Raw genomic sequence first — 21000 nt, 5'->3', positions numbered from 1 at the left:
CATTTTTGCTGAAATGTTTTTCTTTTCCTTCCTTCCTTCCTTCCTTCCTTCCTTCCTTCCTTCCTTCCTTCCTTCCTTCCTTCCTTCCTTCCTTCCTTCCTTCCTTCCTTCCTTCCTTCCTTCTCTTCTTGAGAAAGCACAGTCACAAGATGGGGAAAGTTTATATGTGTGTACTCTCTATGTTGGTAAATGACTATTATTGAAAGAAAAGACACATGCAACCAGAAGATTGCAGATTCACTGGAGATTTGACTATATAAGGGAAATTGAGTTCAGAAATACTCATTTTGTCCTCCAACCCACTTTTGGAATTCTAGCCACCTAAATCTTGCTTACTCACCATTTCATAGCCTGGTGTAAATTATCACATGTTTTATCCATCTCTACTACCTGGAAACTTATAAAGATCATTAGTAATGATTAATAATTATGTAGTGTCTCAATGTGCCAGTCACTATGATAAGCACTTTAGAACTACTAGTTCATTTTATCCCTAACAACAACCCTGGGAGGTGGGCATTATTATTATTACCCCAATTTTATAGATGAGGACCATGCCATGAGGCAAACAGCACTTAAGTGAATTTTCTAGGTAATAATGTGTCTGAAGCTAGATTTAAACTGGATTCCTTACTCCAGGCTTAGTTCTCACTATCACCTGAAGCACCCAGAATGTTTAACCATTAAATGATATGAGACCAATTCCCCAAGAAATAACATTGTTTATTAATGAGATAGGCTGTCCATTAACAAAGAATGGGTCCAAGTGTCTGTCTTTCACACAAAAGACACTCAGTGAACCCTGATACACTCTTTCTGTGTCCTCTTTCTGAGTAGCCTAACATTTTATTTTTTGGACTTTATATAGAAGACCCATTTGGGGATATTTTGAAAGAGAAGGTGGACTTAGAAATTTCAAGGTCTTCATCCTGTCTCTAATTAAAAAGACAAAAAGTCCTTCAGCAATTCATATGTCTTGAGCCCTGGACTATTTCAGTGTGATATTGAAGGGCCAAAGAGCTTGGGGAAAATGAATTATTTCCCATAGAAATGTTTCTAATAAATAATTCAATTCAATATTAATTTTCCTCACCACTGTATCTCTTAACTGCCACAAAGTAAAGGCATGCTGGTCTTTCAATTGAAACTCAGCCAACCATCAGACAACCAACATTTAAAAAATATCTACTATATGCCAGGTATGGTGATGAGCAGTAAGGATAACTAAAAGGAGAAACATAAATTCTCCTTTGCTGGAGGTCATATTTTTTTAATTTTCATCTTTTTGGTGAATTGCCTTTTAATTTTTTATATATTGCACTATGATATGTAACATAATAATATGATACATATGACATTATAAATATGTAATAAAATATAATAAATATGCTCATCCAAGAGAAAAAAATTCTTACATTCTGTCTAAAAATTTGTCTTATTCTTTTTATTTCCCCTCCCTCCCATCCTTTCTACTTCCCTAGAAGGTAGGTCATATGATATAGATTGTACATATATTATCATATCATAATAATACTATATAATATATTATTTATCATATGAAACAAGACACATAGATTACAGTAGAGAAAAATTCAAGGAGAATATAAAGTTAAGACTGGTATGTTTCATTCGGTATTCAGACTCTATTCATTCCTTCTATGGTAAATAGATAGATTTTTTCATCAAGAGTCCCTGGGGTTGTTCTTGGATCCTTGCCTTTGGCTTAATAGTTGTCATTCTAAGCTGATCATCATGTGTTGTTGTTAATGTGCACAGTGTTCTAGTTACTCCAATTTGCATCACTTCATATAGGTCTTTCCAAGTTCTTTCTGTGAATGTGTGTGTACATGTGATCATCTTGTTTGTCATTTTTATGTCACAATAGTATACCATTAAAATATATATCACCACAAAAAAGCTGCTATGAATAATTTATAACATGTAGTTTCATTTCCTTTTTCCTTGACCACTTTAGGAAATAAAGCTAAAGGTTGTATTCTTTGGTCAACATATATACACAGGTTTATGGCTCTTTTGAGTATAATTCCAGAAATAATCTCCAAAATGATTGAATCAATTCATGGTTCCACCAACAATGTATTTAGTGTTCCTATTTTTTTCATATCCCTTCCAAAACTTGTCATTTTGCTCTTTTATCATTTTAACCAGACTGACAGATCAGACTTCTTTGCATTTTCATTTCTATAATCAATAATTATTTAGAGCAATTTTCCCATAGTTATTTATAGCTTTGATTTCTTTGTCCAAAGACTATATATTCATATGTTTTGACCATTTATCCATTGTGGAATGATTCATATTCTTATATACTTGAAAAGTTCTCTCCATATTTCTGATGTAAGACCTCTCTGAGAAATGATTTATAAATTTTTATTTCCCCAATTATTGCTTTCCTCCTAATATTGGTTATATTAGTTTTATTTGTATAAAACTTTTCAATTTGATATATTCAAAAGTATCTAATTTTCACTTCACAATGCCATCCAACTATTGTTTATTCATACATTTTTCTCTTCATAAACCTGATATGTAGTATGTTCCTTGTTCTTCTAATTTGTTTATGATATCTCTCTTTATATCTAGTTCATCCATCCATTTTAATCTTATCTTGATAAATGACATTAGATATTGGTCTATATCTAGTTTCTGTTAAACAGATTCCCAGGTTTCCCCACCATTTTCCCCAAGTAGTGAATTATTATTCCAAAAATTTAGACATCTAGTTTTGTCAAATACAAGGTTATTAACAATATTTAAGACCATTTGTTGTATATCAATTCTGTTTCATTGATCTTCCTATCTATATCTTAGCCAATTGCAGACAATTTTGAAAATTACTGCTTCATAGTAGAGTTTGTAATCTAGTACATTCTTCCTTCATGTTTTTTCATTATTTTCTTTGATATTCTTCACTTTTTTCTGTTTTTCCAAATGAATTTTATTTTCCCTAGCTCAGTAAGATGATTTTTTTTTGCAATTTAATTGGAATGGCATTGAATAAGTAAATTATTTTAGAATGTCATTTTGATTACATTGACTCTGCCAACCCATAAACAATATTTCTCCAATTATGTAATTTGATTTTATTTGTATAAAAAGTGTTTTATAATTTTGTTCAGATTGTTTCTAGATTTGTTTGGAAGATATACTCCAACTATTTTATTCTATGCTTATTTTATATTATTTTATTTTAACCCTTACCTTCTCTCTTAGAATCAATACAATCTATTGGTTCCAAGGCAGGAGAACAGTAAGGGCTAGGCAATGGGGGTCAAGTGACTTGCCCAGCGTCACACAGCTAGGAAGTGTCTGAGTCCAGATTTAAATCTAGGACCTCCCATCTCTAGCTCTCAATTCACTGAGACACCCAGTTTCCCCCTTGATGCTTATTTTAAATGGTCTTTTTCTTTCTCTTCTTTCAGAAGTTAATAATATATGGAAATGTTCATGATTTATGTGGCTTTATTTAATATTCTGCTATTTTGCTACAATCATAGATAGTTTTAATTAATCTTTAGTTGAATCTCTAGTATTTTTCCTTATATGTCATCATATTACCTGTGAAAAGAGATATTTTATTACCTCTTTGTCCATTCTCATTCTTTTAATTTCTTTTTCTGCTCTTATTGCTATCATTTCTAGTACAATATTAAATAATATTGGTGATAATGGTCACCCTTGTTTTACTTCTGATCTTCCTTATTACTGATAATGTTTGCTAATGGTTTTAAATATGTACTTCTTATTAATCTAAGGAAAATCCATTCATACCTATGCTTTACAGGGTTTTATTTTTAACTTGAATGAGTGTTGTATTTTGTCAAAAGTCTTTTCTGCATCTATTGATACAATCATGATTTTAATTACTTTTTTATGTAATCAAATATATTAAGAGCTTTCCTTCTATTAAATCATCCCTGCCTAGCATAATGTATAATCTTTTTCACATCTTGGTATAGTCTTCTGGCTATTTTTATTTAGAATTTTCACATATATATTTATTAATGAAATTGTTCTATAACTGTCTTTCTCTGTTTTTGTTTTTCCAAACTATCACAGCTTCATTCACAACTATGTTGGGGACAGAGAGTGAATTTAGGGAGCCATTCATTATGGCTAACAATGTTGAAAAGAGAACAAAAAACAAAAATTACATTTTACATGTAAAGCAAAAATATTACTTCCATACCCTATCCCTCTCACTGGTCTGGATTTATGTTAAGTCACTCCTATGTAGAGCAGAACAATCTTCAAAGATGCAAGTAACTCTCTGTAACAATGCATTATGAAATATTTGGAATAACTATTTTTTAAGTTCAGAGTCCTAAAGATGCACTGTAGAATTTTAGCAGTGTTTGCCTTCAACATACTTTAGAGTGCTTATCACCTTCATCATTCAAATTTTTAAATTCTGAGTCAAGTGCTAAAAATAAGCAAATAAATAATTAATAAAGCCTTACCAAACTCATCTCTTTGGGGTGGGGGAATTATCATGTCACACCTTTGCAAAAAAAAAAAATCACAAAAACCAGTTTATAAACATTTGTAGTGGACAGTGAAAAGCCCAGATCCATTATACTTGTTGATCCACTTCTGTTGGAAGGTAGAGAAGGAAGACAGGACAGAGCCTCCAGTCTAGATGGAACATTTGTTCTCAGGTAGGGCAATGATCTTGATTTTCATTATGCTGGGAACTAGTGATTTAATCTCTTTCTGCATCCTCTCAGAAATGCCTAGGTATATGGTGGTACCTCCAGACAAAATACTACTGGCATATAAATCATTATATATGTCAACATCATACTTCATGATTGAGTTGAATCATGGATTCTCCAAGATTTCTCCAAAAAACTAAGAAAGATGGTTTGAAGAGAGCTTCTGGGTACTGGAACCTCTCGCTGCCAATGATGGTAACTTGACCATCAGGAAACTCATAGTTCTTTTACAGAAAAGGTCTAGGGGCAGTGGTGACCATCTCCTGCTCAGACATTAGGGCTTTGTAACACAGGTTCTCTTTGATGTCAAGCACAATTTCCTCCTCAGCTGTGGTATTGAAACTATGTCTGTTCTCAATCAGGATCTTCATGGGGTATTCCACCAGATCACAAGTAGAGAGATTCAGGCAGAAAGTAGCATGTGGAAAGGCATAACTTTCATAGATGGGCATTGTGTGCATCACAATATCCCCCAAATCCACCATACACATCACATTGGTACACCCAGAAGCAGACAGCACAGCCTGAATGGCAATGTACATGGCCAGGGTATTGAAAGTTTCAAACATGTTCTGTGCCATCTTTTCTCTATTGGATCTGGAGTTCAAGGGTATTATTTAGGATACACAGATAGGTTATTGTCGAAAGTAAGATGTCAGATCTTCTCCATGTCATTCCAGTTGATGACAATACTATATTCAATGGGGTACTTCAGGGTCATAATTCTTGTCTTGCTCTGGACCTCATCCCTCATGTAACTGTCTTTCTGGCTCAAACCCACTATCACACTCTGATGTGGGGGGTACTCAGCAATGGCAAGGAAGATGGCCTGAGGAGCATCATTTCCTCCAAAGTCTACTTTTCACATTCTGGAGCCATTGTCAAAATTGAGTGTAGAAATGTCATCATGCATGGTGAATGCTGAAGTAGCAAGTTTAAATCTTTAGGGGCCAAAGGAGGTGGTACCACACTTGGAGGTAGGGAGGAAGCATGTACACACAGGGTGAAAGAGTTCACAACTATTACTCTTTTATATGTTAATATAAATGATATTTATAATTCTCTCTCTTGTTTTATCCCATTTCTCCTGTTTTTTTTCTTAATTTGTATGCCCTTCTAAGATTTCCTCTTTTAATTTTTCTTCTTTGCCCTATTATCTCCTCCTCAGTTAAAAAAATTACCCTGCCATATATATGCATTTATATATATATACTTAGATCTGATGAGAAAAAGCTACTAGCATTATCACTTCTCCATCTCCTTCCCTTAATTATATCATTTCTTTCATTCATGCCTCTTTTATACTTTCTTTTATTTTTTAAATTACATGTAGAAACAATATTTTTAAATTGTTTCTAACATTTTGTGATTCAGATAATTGTCTCCCATCCTCCCCAAGGCGGTAAATAGTCTGGAATAGAATATATATATATATATATATGTGTGTGTGTGTGTGTGTGTGTGTGTGTGTGTGTATGTCTGTGTGTGTGTTTATGCATATATATTTGTTTAATTTTGTATATATGCACACATATTTACATATTCCTCATTCCATTTCAGAAGACACATATGATAAGAAATTCATGAAGAAAATAAAATGAAAGATGGCAGGTTTTGATCTGCAATAAAAATCCAACAGTTACTTCTTTGGCTTTGAATAACATTCTTTATCATGAGTCCCTTAGAGTTAGCTTGTGACAATGTTTTATTCTAAATAATTTAGTACTGAACAATTGATTATCATACAAGATTTCTGTTATTGTATATATTGTTCTCCTGATTTTATTGACTTAATTTTGCATCAGTTTATATGTCATTCAAGGTTTTTCTGAACTTATCCTGTTCATAATTTTTATGTTGTAATAGTATTCCATTACAACCATATACCACAACTTGTTCATCTACTTCCCAAATGATAAACATCCCCTCAGATTTTAGCTCTTTGCCACAACAATGAGAAAGCTTGCCAAAAATATTTTTGTGCAAGTAGGATCTTTTCTCCTATCTACAATCTCTATGAAATCTAGACCCAGTAGTGGTATTGCTGGTTCAAAGGCTATATATAATTTTACAGCCCTATTTATGCCTCTTTTATATGACAATGATTATTCCACTTTATCCTTCCTCATTCTCTTTTATTTCATTTTAGCACATTCTTTTATAGTCAATTCAACCTTGAACCTTCTATCAATTATTGCTCCTTCAAAACACCCAATTAATTATATCATTCTTAAGGTTTAAACATACCCTTCCATACAAGAAATAAATATTTTGACTTTATTAAATCCTTTAATAATTCTTTCATGTTATCTTCTTATGTTGCTTCTTATTTTTGTATGTCAAATTTTCTATTCACTTCTTATCATTTCTATTCAGTTTAGGTCTTTTGTTAAAAAATATTTTGAAGTATTTTATTTCTTTAGGTGACCAAATCTTTTTTGATGATACTCAGCTTTGCTGGGTAGGTTATTCTTGACTGTAAAACCAGGTCCTTTGCTCTTCAAAATGTTGTATTCTAATCCCTATATTGTTTTAATGTAGAAGCTGCTAAATCTTGAGTTATCCTTCTCCACAATATTTAAAATGTTTCTTTTTACTTGCTTGCAGTATTTTCTCCTTAACTTAGGAGTTACAAAGCATAGCTGTAATGTAAGATTTCCTGCTGGGGTTAATGAATTCTTTCAAGTTCATATTTTAATAAGAGAGATGATATAGAAACAACTGTGTAAACCCAAGAAATATATGAAGTAAATGAAGTAATATTAAGGAAAAGACCAGGGAGTGATAGGGTATGGTTTGAATTGATTTTTTAAAAACACTTTTTCCTAATTACAGGTAGGCACAATTTTTAATAATCATTTCTTGACATTTTTCTATCCATTTCTTCTCCCTCCATCTCTCCCCTCACCTTCACCAAGATAGCTGGCAATATGATATAATTTATACATATTCTATCATGCTATAAATATTTCCATGTTCATCAATTTGTGAAAGAAGATACATATGGCTAACACTAGAATAAATTGTATGGAGGAAATAAAGTGAAGAATGAATGGTACACTTCAATCTGCATTTAGACTTCTTCATTTCCTTCTCTGATGATGGATAGCCTTTTTTATCTTGAGTCTCTTGGAGTTGTCCTGAATCCTTGCATTGCTGATAATAATTAAATCATTCATAGTTGATCATAATAAATTATTGTTGTTAATGTGTGCAATATTCTTCTGGTTCTGCTGCCTGGATTTGCCATATTTTTGAGTTGATTTTTAATGGAAGGCAGGGAAACTAGGAGTCAGAAATGAATTGGGAGAATATTCCAGGAATGAGGGAGAACCACTGCAAAAGCGTGGAGCTGAAAGATTGAATGTGAGATATGAGGATGAGGTATTAGGCTAGTAGAGTTGAATTTCAGGGTACCTGGAGGAAAACGAACAGTCAGGAAACTGGAAAATTAGGATGGGGTCAGGTTGGAATATCTTTAAACACCAAATAATCTCTTTGAGATTCAGTTTCCTTATCTGTAAAAGTATGGTGATAAACTTGGTGTCTCTCACTTTTAATAAAGGTTCTTGTTTTTTGCTTTTGAAATTAGTAAATTGAAATTATTATATAAATATTTAAAAAACAAACATTTCATAGACAACACTTTTGGGGAGTTCTCCCATAACATGGAAAAGCTATCTTTTTGATGTTCAAAATAAAATAATATTTAATTTTGTTTAATTGTTCATACCTCATTTTCAAAAAGGATTAATGAATTGGATTTAAGAGAAGTAATCTAAATCCAGCAGCAAGACAAAAGTAAGGATGACTGGTGTTGCCCTGGGATGCAGTGGATGACCTTGGCATTTTTATGTCTGGCCAAGCTCTAATATATAAAAGTAAATCCTACACACCTCTGCTCTATATAAGGAGCACAATTGTATCAATTTATTCTGAAACCACTCCATGTTTCAGGAAGTTTGACGTCCTGAGTTTGAATTTCATATGCCTTTATTAAACTTTGAAAAAGCTCACATTTCCAAAATATTTTAAGATATAACAGACTTTTCTCAATGTATATTATGCAAAGTTATTAAGCAAGTTATGCAAAGATTATTTTCTGCATTATTCAGATAAAGAAACTATCACCTAGGCAATGAGCTAGGATTGGAGCTATGTCTCCTGACCTCCCAATACACTCAACCATTGCCTACAGAATCAAGTCCATATCCCTTAGCCTGGACTTTGAGGTCCTTCCCTCTGACCCCAATACCCATTGTTTTATCCTTTTCTGCCACTCTATCCAAAGTGTCACACCTTTTCATCCCTTCCTCTTTAATAATTCTGTCCTCTATCTAGAAGGCTCTTTCTCACTCTGGACTCTTTTGTCCATTCTACAGGACCAAACTTAAGTCTCACCTGTTTCTAAAAGGCTCTCTCAACTTTCCTAGCTGAAAAAGAATGATTGGATGATTATACCTTTGACTAAATCATGTGTGAAATGAAGTACAGTGATCTCTCACCTATCACAGGAATTGTGTTCCAGAGACCCCTGAGATAAGTGAAAATCCACAAAAGAGCGATATTATATTTATTTTATTATTTATATACATATATATTAAGGCTTAATAAACCCCTCTCACTCTCCTATAAACCTTTTCCTTACTCTTATAAACACTTCATATTCTCTTCAACACTTTCTGCACTCTTAAACCTATGTTCTTTGGTGCTGGGTTCACTGTCAGAAGCCTTAGAAGGTAACAAAACATTTGGGTGAGATAAAATTGAACTTTTAAGAAAACTTCACAAAAAAACAAAACTTAAGAGCAACACTGCATGCAGCATCAGACTTCGAAGGAAACAAGGAGAGATGCTGAAGTATGGGCAGTGAGGAGAGCAAACAAACAAGTGTTACAATCACTGAGCCAACCAGTGCCCAGGATACAGAACACAGCACTGTGATTGGTTGCCTTTCTTTCCATCAGCCTATAGTAGGCTGTGTACAATCTCATGTTGGCCAACTTGCACAAGCAATGGTGGTGTACTGCATTTTCATTGTGTACAGAAGGTATTCATCCACAAAAGCCTGTGATATTGTCAAAACTCCATGACACAGACTTATAAGCTGGGCCAGAAGGGTACACAGATTCCACCAGGAGAAGTTCTTTCATCAAGTCTTTTTTAGGTGGATCTTCTGGTTCAACATTGCTACTTAAAGCTTAAGGCTAAATATCATGGTCTACAGGTCTTCAGCACTGGATAAAAAGAGGCAGTTCAGAAGCTACTTGGATCCCTTTCCTCCTAAACACAGGACTGAGCTCCATGAAGACGGGATTCAATCCCTATTCCTTTGTTTCTCAAAGCTCTTGCAATCTAAGCAAATGACAGTCTATAGCAGACTACAACAATTCCAGGGTTCCCTGGTACAGGTGATCTTCCTCCTCCAGAATCAGATCATTGGACGCCAACAGTCATCTTCATTCTCTATAGGAAATAGACTTTGGCAGCAACCACATCAGCTTCAGCACTGAATTGGGAGAGCTTGAAGAGCCCACAGGCCCTTCTCCTTGAGTATGAAGGTCTCTTATCTGAGGACTGGCTGGGTCTTTCCTTATTCTTCTTCGTTAGGAATGGGTCCAATAGTTTCTTATTTTCTTAAAGCTGAAATTGGGGCAGAGATTGGGAGTCATGGGACCTGACCCTAGGAGAGTAGAAGTCATGATTTATTGGACCTCTAGATGGACACTGAGTGGTCTAGCTACTCGGTAAGTGTGACATTTCCAGGGTCTCTGATGCTACAGGAAGAAGTTTTGAAGCCTTTTTTACACAACTGCTGGAACTTGGGGTTTGGATGGGACAGAAGCTTTTGGATGTGAACTTATAGACCTGGCTCCAGGGTCTGCTTGGGCAGTATCCAGAGGAGAGAAATGTTACTTGCTAAAGGCACTCTCCTCTCACTAGACCTGGGAAATACCTTTCCAGATGAGAATGGCTTTCTTCAGGGTCTGGATCAGTAAGTCTATCTTTGCCATCTTTTGGAGTTGGTCCACAAGCTCTTCTCAGAGCCAGCCCTAAGGGAAGAGGCTTAGACCAAAGCTCAGTAGGTTTATTATCTATGCTTAAGACTGGCTTGGGACTTGGAAGAGAGGCAGGCAAGGGATTGTTCCAACTACTTCTTCTGATAGTCCTCTTGGACTCCTTGGAGCTCAGTGACCAGCCCACAGAAGCATGCAGCAGACAGCTTGGGAGCTGGGGAGACAGCTAAGGTACTTTCTTCTCTGTTATGCTTATTAAAACTACCAACTCCAATGGTAACTTCCCTATTGTCCTCAATGACAGTGACCCAGAAGGTACTATGATGACAAGAGACACCTTGTCTTGTATATGGTTACCATCCATCTAGGGAATTATTGAACAGTTGTTTAGTGAAAATCTCCCACATTAGGTATTGTGAATGGCATAAAAAATACACTTCATAATCCTACTAACTATGAAAGAGTTTTATTTTTTTGTCAGGAAACATAGATTTAAATACAAAATAACTGAGAAATAAGAGCCCCAAAATGTTTAATGTGGTTTTAGCCTTTCAGGCAAGTACTATTCCATGAAGAGTTCGATGAAATGATAGCACTGTTATTAAGCTAAGATAAAATCTAGTAAGGTTCAGATCTAGGTCCTATGTATTAACCAGCTATTCCTTGATTTCCTTTAATGTAATGCCTCTGTACGTGATTAATTAAATGATATGTCATGTAGCATTTATGGTCAGTCTTAGTATGTATGAGACCAAATGAGAAATTAACAAAAGGTTAAGGAAATAGAGAAATCATGTAGGAAAATGACAGTCAGCTGCCGGCACAGAGGAAGGTAAGGAAGAGGAATTAAACCTTCATTGGTTTTCATTGATCTGGTAGGTCAGCAGTATTTATTGAAAGAAGAAAACAAATCCTCAGAGGGAGGGAAAAGTACAAGAAAATGTCATTTTCAGACTGTATTCAAGACCACCATGTCCCATAAAAACCTCTTTCTTCTGAAAATTTATTCTTACCTTTAAATTCATACATTATTAGTGTCTTCTCTTTTTAATTAGGTGACTCTTTCTAGACTCTCCATTTAAAGGGTAGATAGTTCCCAAATTAGCAAAATCTACCTTTTCTCTCCAGACTGCATTCTGGAATTTTTCTCCCATACACCACACCTTTATAACTCCTACCTCCCCTTTCTTCCACATATAAGTTCCTTGAACTCAGGAATTGTTTTACTTCCTGTTTGTATTTGTATTCCTAGCACTTAGTACAGTGCCTTGGTAGAGTAAGCACTTAATAGATGCCTGTTTATTCCTATGAAGGCGTGATAACAGCCAGAAGTTTTACTGGTTCCAGCTATACCCATGAGGGTTTGTTCCTTTGTTTGTTTTCCCTAGTCCCTAGACACAAAACTGAAAACTCTAAAAGTGTGATGGTGAGTCATAACACCTGTAGAAGTCCAGACTTCTCTTTCCAACTGCCATTGTCTTCTTTTAAACTTTGCTTCAAACATAAACATCTTCTAAACTTCATGCTCAGCTTCTGACTCCCATTGTGATAAAATCTCCTTGAGATAAAAATAACTTCTTTGTCTGGACTGAATTTTTGAGGAGCCAAAGCAGTGTTTCCTCCACGACTTTGTCTCACATGTAAGCAATATGTGTCTTCTTTTACAACATGATGAACATAGAAATATGTATGGTATGATAATATATATAATATATACAACTTTTATCATTTTACCTACCATCTTGGGAGGAGGGGAAGGAGACTGAGAACATGGATGGAAAACTGTCATAAAATAATTATTAAAAATTGTATTGACATTTAAAAAATATTTAAAGAGGAAGAAGCAGCCAATGTTGCCATTTTGAAATGTCTCTCTGACCATCAGAGATATTGGCCTCAAGACCAGCAATCTAGGATAAAAAAAATTCATCAATGAAAGAAAATATCTTTTAAAAATCTTTGGGCTGTAAAAAGACCCTATTAATTATGGTATCTGTAGCTTACTTTTGTGTAAACTGTACTTGAGTTCTGAAACATTTAGTGTCTGGGATTTTAACCAACAAACAAAATGAGGCAATGTCCCTCAGTATAAGAGTATAATATTGTTTGTTAATAGAGGCATGCAATCTATTAATTAAGGTTTGGTCAATCATTCCTGCCTCTGCTAGGGAAGATGCTATGACACACCTACCATTCTTTTATACTGAAGTTGTGTCTTCCTCACTGGCCTGACATTACAGCATTTGGACCTCTTCTGGCAATACTGATTGGTGGATATTTTGAAAGAGGAGATGGTTATGGAGATGAATACTTTTTCCATTACTTCATGGGAAGAGGGAGAATTATTCTTCAGATGAGTGGGAGAATTATTCTTCAGATGAGTGGATCCTTACTGCTTCACTAAACTGACCCACTCTTCTTCGAAATGCCTTAGGAAGTTATTCTTGTTTACTGATAGAGAAATAACCTATTATCCAACTCTAACAAAAGAAAAAGACCTCAGCCCATCTGCCTTGGGGACTTAGAGTGAATTACCTTACGTTGAGAACTGAACCACCTCACCTTCAGAGGCTGGGGTTTGAGAAAATGAATGGATTCATGTAGAAATGCTGCTAATAAGTAATATGATTCAGCATGACTGAAAAGTAGCTAATGATACTTAACCTTTATAGTTTCAGTCTGTCAAATGGGAATAATATCTGCACTCATAGGGAAATTAAGATGACTAAAGTTGATAATTTATAAAATGCTTAATATACATTTTCTCATTTGAGATTCACAACATCCCTGTTCATTGGGTTAATACAAGTATTATTGTTGTGGAAGAGAAAATTGATTTTATTAGGTCAAATGGCCTGGAAGGCAGGTGCTGGTGAAATTGGCATCAGTTGGGTAAAAGTGGTCCAGGATTTTTATACCTTAAAGGAACTGAGACTATATATGACCAAGAAGGAGAGTGGGGATATTGACAACAAGGAGGGTTGAGTGACATTCCCTTGTGAGGTGCTTTGGGGTAGGTCTGGGATACTAGCATAGGTATACTTTGTGATGTATTAAACCCTGATTATAAATGTGTCAACTTTGTTTATGGAACCCCCAAGTTTGCACCCTGTCCCTTGGGAACTTGTCTTAAGGGAAGTCCCAGAATGACCTTGTTTTAGACTGAACAATAAATCTTAAAGTATCCTATAATATCAGCTTAGATAAAATTAGTAGATATAATCAAATTTTAAGTAATCTTTTGTCTTAGAAGTTCTCATATTTATCATAGTTCACTCCCTGGTACCCCAGCCTCAGGCTACAACTTCTTTCCCAAGCCTGCTTGTAACCAGTTAGTGTGTGTTTCCTATGGTTTATTCACCAAAAGGTATATGTCCCCAAGTTCTTTTGCTCCTTGGAAAATCTTTTTTTTTTCCCTAGGAGATGTTGTTCCTTGATTCCCAGAGCTTTGGCTCTTTGTATTTTCTAGCTCTTGACTGTGTAGTGCCCAGATCTGAGTATTTCTTCCTTGTCCTGATTAAAGACTTGTTCTTTCTAATTATAGTCATCCTATGGTATATCACAGTTCACTTATCTTGGCTTCACTGTATTGTGGGTTTTAAATATATATATATGCATATATATATAATTCTGTATCATATATACTAGAAATATAAATTCTGTATCATATATGTATACATTATATATTAAAATTTCTATATCGCAGAGTTTTCACTATATCATGGGATTTTGCATATTTTGAATATCATGCTCTACACAATGGAAATGCAGTATGCCACTACCCCTTGTGCAGGTTTGCCAGCATGAGACTGTACACACACACTATTGGCTGATGGAATGAAAAAGGGACCAACCATAGTGCTGTGTTCCACATTGTGGTCGCTGACTGGCTCCGTGATTGTAGCTTTGGTCTGTGTACTTTCCCACATTGTGCCCATGTCCAGCATCTCTCCTTGTCCACTTCTCATTGATTGCTGCAGTGTTGTGTTTTTGTGGAGTTTTTGTAAAAGTTTGATTTTAAGTCCTACGCTACCCATTCTGTTCCTTCTAAGATTCTGGCAGTGAACCCAAACACCAGAAGAAGATGTTTACCATCAAAGAATAATAAAATAAATATTACCCGCTACTTCAGAGATTTCCACCTACTGCAGGGGTCTCTGGAATGTAACTCCTGCTATAGGTGAGGGATCACCGTACTTTGGTTTTGATGATTCTGTGTTTCTCAGGATTGACATGGGTAAGTTGCAAATCTTAGAGAATCTAGAGGTGTTTGTGATGCAAATTGAAGGTACACATCTGTCCCTCAACCTTGATTCCTCAGCCAATCAGAAATAGCTAAAACTGGAGTCCAAGAGAAATGAACCTAGTAGAAAACCAGTTTAGCTAGTTCTGAAGCAGAACTCAGCTCTGTCTTATGACCAAGGGTTAAGAAAAGTGACCGTATAAGGAAAGATGATTCTGAGTGGGAAAGGTAATCAAGGGCAATGACTAGATAGCTTCTTCTTTAGATTGACTGTATGAAACCTCTGGATTTTCTCAGCCAATGAAGAAGAAACAGGGGAGGGATTCTGCACTAGGCTTAAGAAATATAGCCTGTTGTACCTGCCCTCAAGGTGTGCCTGTAGCAAACCTCAGGCAGACACCAGCTGTTCAGAGGATGATAAAGGGCTTTTCTACTTCACAATGAAGTAAGAGTTTTCTTTTTAGGGAAGTCTGTGATTCTTACAACTACAGTTCAAATAAGTATAAGGGATTCAATATTTTTAGAACATGACAATCTTATTTCTTATATGTAAGCAAATTTTAGTTTTTATAGCTAAACTTTTTATAACTCAAGAGAAGCAAATTTTATTTAATTAATGTTCACATAGTATTTCTTTACTTTATGCTAAGAGAATAATCAAGATCTTAATAATGATTGTAATATACCTGAAATCTTTGTTAGCAAGAGTAATGTCAATATTACTAGCAATTGTGAATATATTTCTAAGTGGTCAGAAGTCCATTAAGAATTTGCTAAAACCACATTAAAAAAAAAAGTACATTTGATTTCTGTCCTTTGTTGATTTCCTACATGCTAGCTTTTGAATAAGGTAAGGTAATCATAAATTCTATGAAAGGCCTGATCCAGATCTCTCCACTTGCCATGTTTTAACGTTAGATGCAGTCATCCCAGGAGCATGTTGTTTACCAGACTGAGAGCAGTGACAGTTCTTAGTAATGAAGGACTTGGGATTAAAGAAAATGAAAAATGACTGTCAAATATTTGAAGCTACACTTTTAACAGAAAGACAAGTTTGTGTTTGACAAATACAAATACATCTCTGGAATCAATGATGAAACCCAATGCAGCTGAACTAATTTTCCTACATTGCTTAAGGAAGACATACAGGTCATGGAAACCTGAAAGTTCGGGGATGTGGATGTACATTTTGAATAATTTTCTTTTAAATCAAGATGAGCCTGATAGCTCAGAAATGAAATCTTACGGTTTGGGTCTCTCTATGAAACCAATTTTCAGTCTACTAGCTAATAATTTATATCCAGGACTTAGAATTATTTGTTTTGAATTGTTGTTGATTTAGGCAAATTGCCTGGGGGTGCTGATAAAAAATTAACAGCTGTCAGGGGATTGGGATGGGTTAGGGTATAATGTTCACATGATACACTTCCAAATTTAATTTTCAACATGAACATTTCCTTCATCACTTTTCCAATTCTAGATAGTCAACAAAGCAATATTTGATGATTTCCAAGGTGTAAAAGCTCACGCTGAAAACTCAACAATCCTCTTAGAATCATTAAAAGCCACATCTAACAATCCACTCTAATGAGCATCTGTCTTGTTTATATACCACAATTTAATTTTTTTTGAGAATATTTTTTATTTGAGAATATTTTTACTATTTTATTAAAAGATAATCATTATATCTGACCAAGTCTTCAGGGAAACTGAACATGAGAGATACAAACGTTCAAGTGTATTTCAACTCAATCTAAAGGTGGCGCTTCTATTAAAGATTATACCCAAACTTTCTCTTCTACTTATAAAAAAGTCCATCTCTGATGTGACTTATTGGTTTTCATCACTGTACAGAGATTAGAAAAAGATACTACCTGCTACCTTTACTTTGACTCATGTTTTGGGAACTTTGAACATTTTGACCACTTGAGGGTGTGAAGGAGCAAGAAAAATAATGTTTCACCTGATGATTCTGGAGATATTCCCACAAAGACATGGACCTGATCTTATGACCTTCACTCGAGTTGGAGAAATTTCCAAGCCCCATCTCCTGCACTCAGTGACTCATAATGGGCCTCATGACCAAAACAAAGAACAAAAGTATCATTAAGGTTGTATTGGCCTACATTTCTAATTAGCTAAAACGAAGTGATTTTGCTATCTATTGTTTTTTGGTCATTTTATTTCCTATACAGTGCTCCCCCATTTCTTTCTAAGAGACATCCCTTATTACTGTGAGGCTATGCAAAGAATCTTACTTAAAAACATTTTTAAAAACTAGTCAGAAAAATTAACACATACATCAACTAAATCCACCCACATATTACAATTTCTACATTTATAGTCATCTACCTCTCCAAAAAAGGGAGGGTGAATTTCCATATCTGTACTTTGGACCCAAGTTTGATCATCATTTCACAGTATTCAGTTTCATTGGGCTGTTGCGGTTCTTTATATTGTTGTAGTCATTTTTTATTTTTTTCATGGATCTTTATCCTTCACTCTTTATCAGTTAATGTCTTTTTGCACTTTTCTGACTTCTTGGTAGTCATCATTTCTTACAGCAAAATAATATTTTCATACTCATGTTCCATGAAATATTTATCCATTTCCCTAGTAATCAGCATCTAATCCCCCCCCCCAGTTTATTAGATACTATGAAATCTGCTGCTTTACATATTTCTGACAATTTTATTTTTACCACTGAATTTTTTTAGTATTTTATGTCTTATAGTGGGATCTCTAGGTCAAGGGATATAGGTATTTTAGTCACCTTATAAACACAATTTCAAATTGCTTTTCAGACTTATGGGACCAATTCACAGTTCTCACCATGGTTATTTAGTCTGTCTGTCTTTTTATAACCGATTAAACATATATTCCTACATTTTGTCATCTTTGCTAATCTAATCGGCTTGAAGTAAAGCCTCAGAGTTATTTTTATCTAAGTTTTTCTTTCTTATTATTTGTGTGTTGAAGGAAATTTTCATGTCATTGTTGATATGTTACAATTCTTTTGAAAATTGTCCATTCGTATCCTTTGACCATTTATTCATTAAAAAATTCCTTTTTTATTTTATATATTTGTGTTCTGTCATCTAATTCTCATTTTGTAATCTCTATACATGAAATACACAGTTACATGCAAACACAATGGGAATGAGACCATTATCAGAGATATTTGATGCATAGATTTACTTTTTCTCTTATGATAGCTATACTGGTTTTATTAATGGAAAAGCTTTTCCGATCCCTGTAATAGAAATGATCTATCTTATCCTTCATGGTGCATACAGAGATTTTCAACAAGCATAAAAAATAAATTAGAAACAGTTCCAACATGTACATAACCAATCTCTAATTCTAGAAGCATCATTTCCTAAAGACATTTAAACGCTGTAAATGAACTACTATAAGGAGTCTAAAAGAAGCTAGAAATTGCTTCAATATTAGATCATCTCACCCAGCAGAAACATTTAAAAGAATGAATTAAAAAATTATGAAGAGCCTAATATTAATGTGTTCACACACATATTCATTACATATATGCATACAAACATATTCACTATGTATATAAATCCCACACACATGTTTATACAAACATATATGTATATATACATGCACATTCAATGAAGGCAATCCATGTCCTCAAATAGTTTAAGAAGGTGATACCTATTATAAAACCAACATGGACATTTCCCTGAGTGTGTCTAGAATGCCAACATTTCTGGAGATGGCTAGAAAATAGCTCTAGAATTTTATATATAAGAAACACTGTGATAAGGGCTGGGGATTCAAATCAAGGCAAGAGTAGTTACTACCTTCAAGCAGCTACCATTCTAAACGAGGAAGCAACAAACATAAACACACAAGATATATACAGAGTTTATTAAAAGTAATCTAACAAAGAAGTAATTAAGGTGTTAGAAGCAGAAGAGAAACTGGGAAAGGCCTCTTAAAAATTGGATTTAAATTGATTTCTTTTCAATTTAAATTTATTTTTAAAATTAAAATACCCTCCGTTTCCTTCCTCCATTAAAGAAATCACTTGACAAAAAAAAATATATATATATATATAAAACAATGTCTTGGTTATTCCTTATTTATCAATTCTTTCTCTGGACATAGGCAAACCATTTCTCAAATAATATTTTTGTGGCTATTTCTAATGTTCTTTTGGTTCTGCTTGTTTCATCCTTCATTATTTCAGAAAGGTCTTTCCATGGTTTTACAATATTAACCTGTTTGCCATTTCTTATGGTACAGGAGCATTCCATCACAACTGTATGCCACAACTTGTTTAGCCACTCCTCAACTGATAGGCATCCCCTCAATTTCCATTTCTTTTTTTAGCATAAAGAGAACTGCTATAAATATTTTGGAACAAATAAGCTTTTTTCCTTTTTTCCACATCACCTTAGGAAATAAACTTAATAACGGTATATTGGGGTCAAAAAGTATACCCATGCCATGCCCGGAATTTTCTCCTTTTCTATCTCTCAGTTTCCTACAAGAGTCATTAAAACTCTATCTGGAATTATGCCCCAAGAATTATAATGACCTTTAAAAAAGCAAAGGGTTAAGTGACTTGTCCAGGGTCACACTGCTAAAGTGTCTGAAACTAGATTTGAGTTCAGGCACTCTCATCTTTAGGCCTGACTCTCCATCCACTGAGTCACCTAGCTGCCCCTATAATCAGTAAAATAGGAATAATAGTAGTGCCCTATCTCCCAAGGTTGTACGGATTAAATGGCATAATAATTGCACAGTACTTAGCACATAATAAGTGCTATATAAGTGTTAGTCATTATTATTGTTGTTGTTGTTGCTATTGCTTAGATTAACCCCAAATGCCTAGCTCTTATTGCTCTTCTGTCTTGGAACCAATATTTAGTTATTGATTCTAAGATGGAAGGCAAGGTTTGTTTCTTTGTTTGCTTTCTTTATTTTCATTTGAAAATTTTATTTAGTCAATTTAGAAAATTTATTTAGTCAAAATTTTATTTAGTCAATTTAGAACATCATTCCTTGGTTTCAAGAATCATTGCTTGTTTGTTTTTAAAAGTAACTCTTTGGACATAATTCCAGATAAAGTTTTAATGACTGTAAAAGGAAACTTGAAGGAAGCAAGGAGATTGATAAAGAGAGAGAAAATTCCAGGCATAGTGTTACAGGCAGAAAAAAAAGAAAAGCAAAAAGGAGATGGAGTATTGTGTTTAAGGAAGAACAAGAAGGTGGGTATATGTAAGGAAAAAAATAAATAGGGGGAAAATTAAGAAGGGAGCATGTTGTAAATACATTTAAAGCCAAACAGATTTTATATATATTTAATAATGAAACTAATGGAGCCAGACAGTGAAGTTTCTTGAGTAGGAGACTGACATGGTCAGACCTGCCATATAATAAGATCACCTGGGCAGCTGAGTAGAGAATAGCCTGGATTGGATAGACTTGAGATAGATAGACCAACCAAAGGCCAACTGCTGAATAGTTCTGGTGCCAGTTAATGGAATTTTGCAGCAGGATTATGATTATATCAGAGGATAGAACATGATATATACACACAATAGATACTTTAATAGTAGAAAAGGTAACATATGACAAAATATTGGATATGTGTTTTGTTTTTTTTAGAGAGAGAATAATGAACTGAGGATGACTCCAAGGTTGTGAGCCTGAGTGACTAAGACAATGGATGGAGGTCCCCTCACTAGTAATAAGAAGAAGAGAGCATTGAGGAGAGGGTAGTGATGATGGCCAGGGGAATGGAATGAGTTCCATTTTAGCATATTATGTTTCATTTATCCATGGGGCATCCAGGTTGAGATGTCCCATTGGAGATGTATAACTGGAGATCAGGAAGAAGTGAGTTGTATGAATAGATCTGAATCATCTGCATCAAGAGGATACCGGAATACTTGGTAGCGGTTAAAATCACCAAGTGAGGTAATATAAAACAGTGGGATCAAGCTCAGATAGAAATGGGAGCTGCTAAATTGGTACA

General features: G+C 34.6%; 1 pseudogene; it reads right to left on the bottom strand.

Annotated features, from left to right (window-relative positions):
* Nucleotides 1–4523: 4523 nt before the first annotated feature.
* LOC100619017 (actin, cytoplasmic 2-like) lies at nt 4524–5604 on the bottom strand (annotated as a pseudogene).
* Nucleotides 5605–21000: the final 15396 nt, after the last annotated feature.

Source organism: Monodelphis domestica, chromosome 4 (genome assembly GCF_027887165.1).
Source record: "Monodelphis domestica isolate mMonDom1 chromosome 4, mMonDom1.pri, whole genome shotgun sequence".
Taxonomy (NCBI): domain Eukaryota; kingdom Metazoa; phylum Chordata; class Mammalia; order Didelphimorphia; family Didelphidae; genus Monodelphis; species Monodelphis domestica.
The sequence above is the reverse complement of the archived record's forward strand: the minus strand, read 5'-3'. Positions and strand labels throughout refer to the sequence as shown.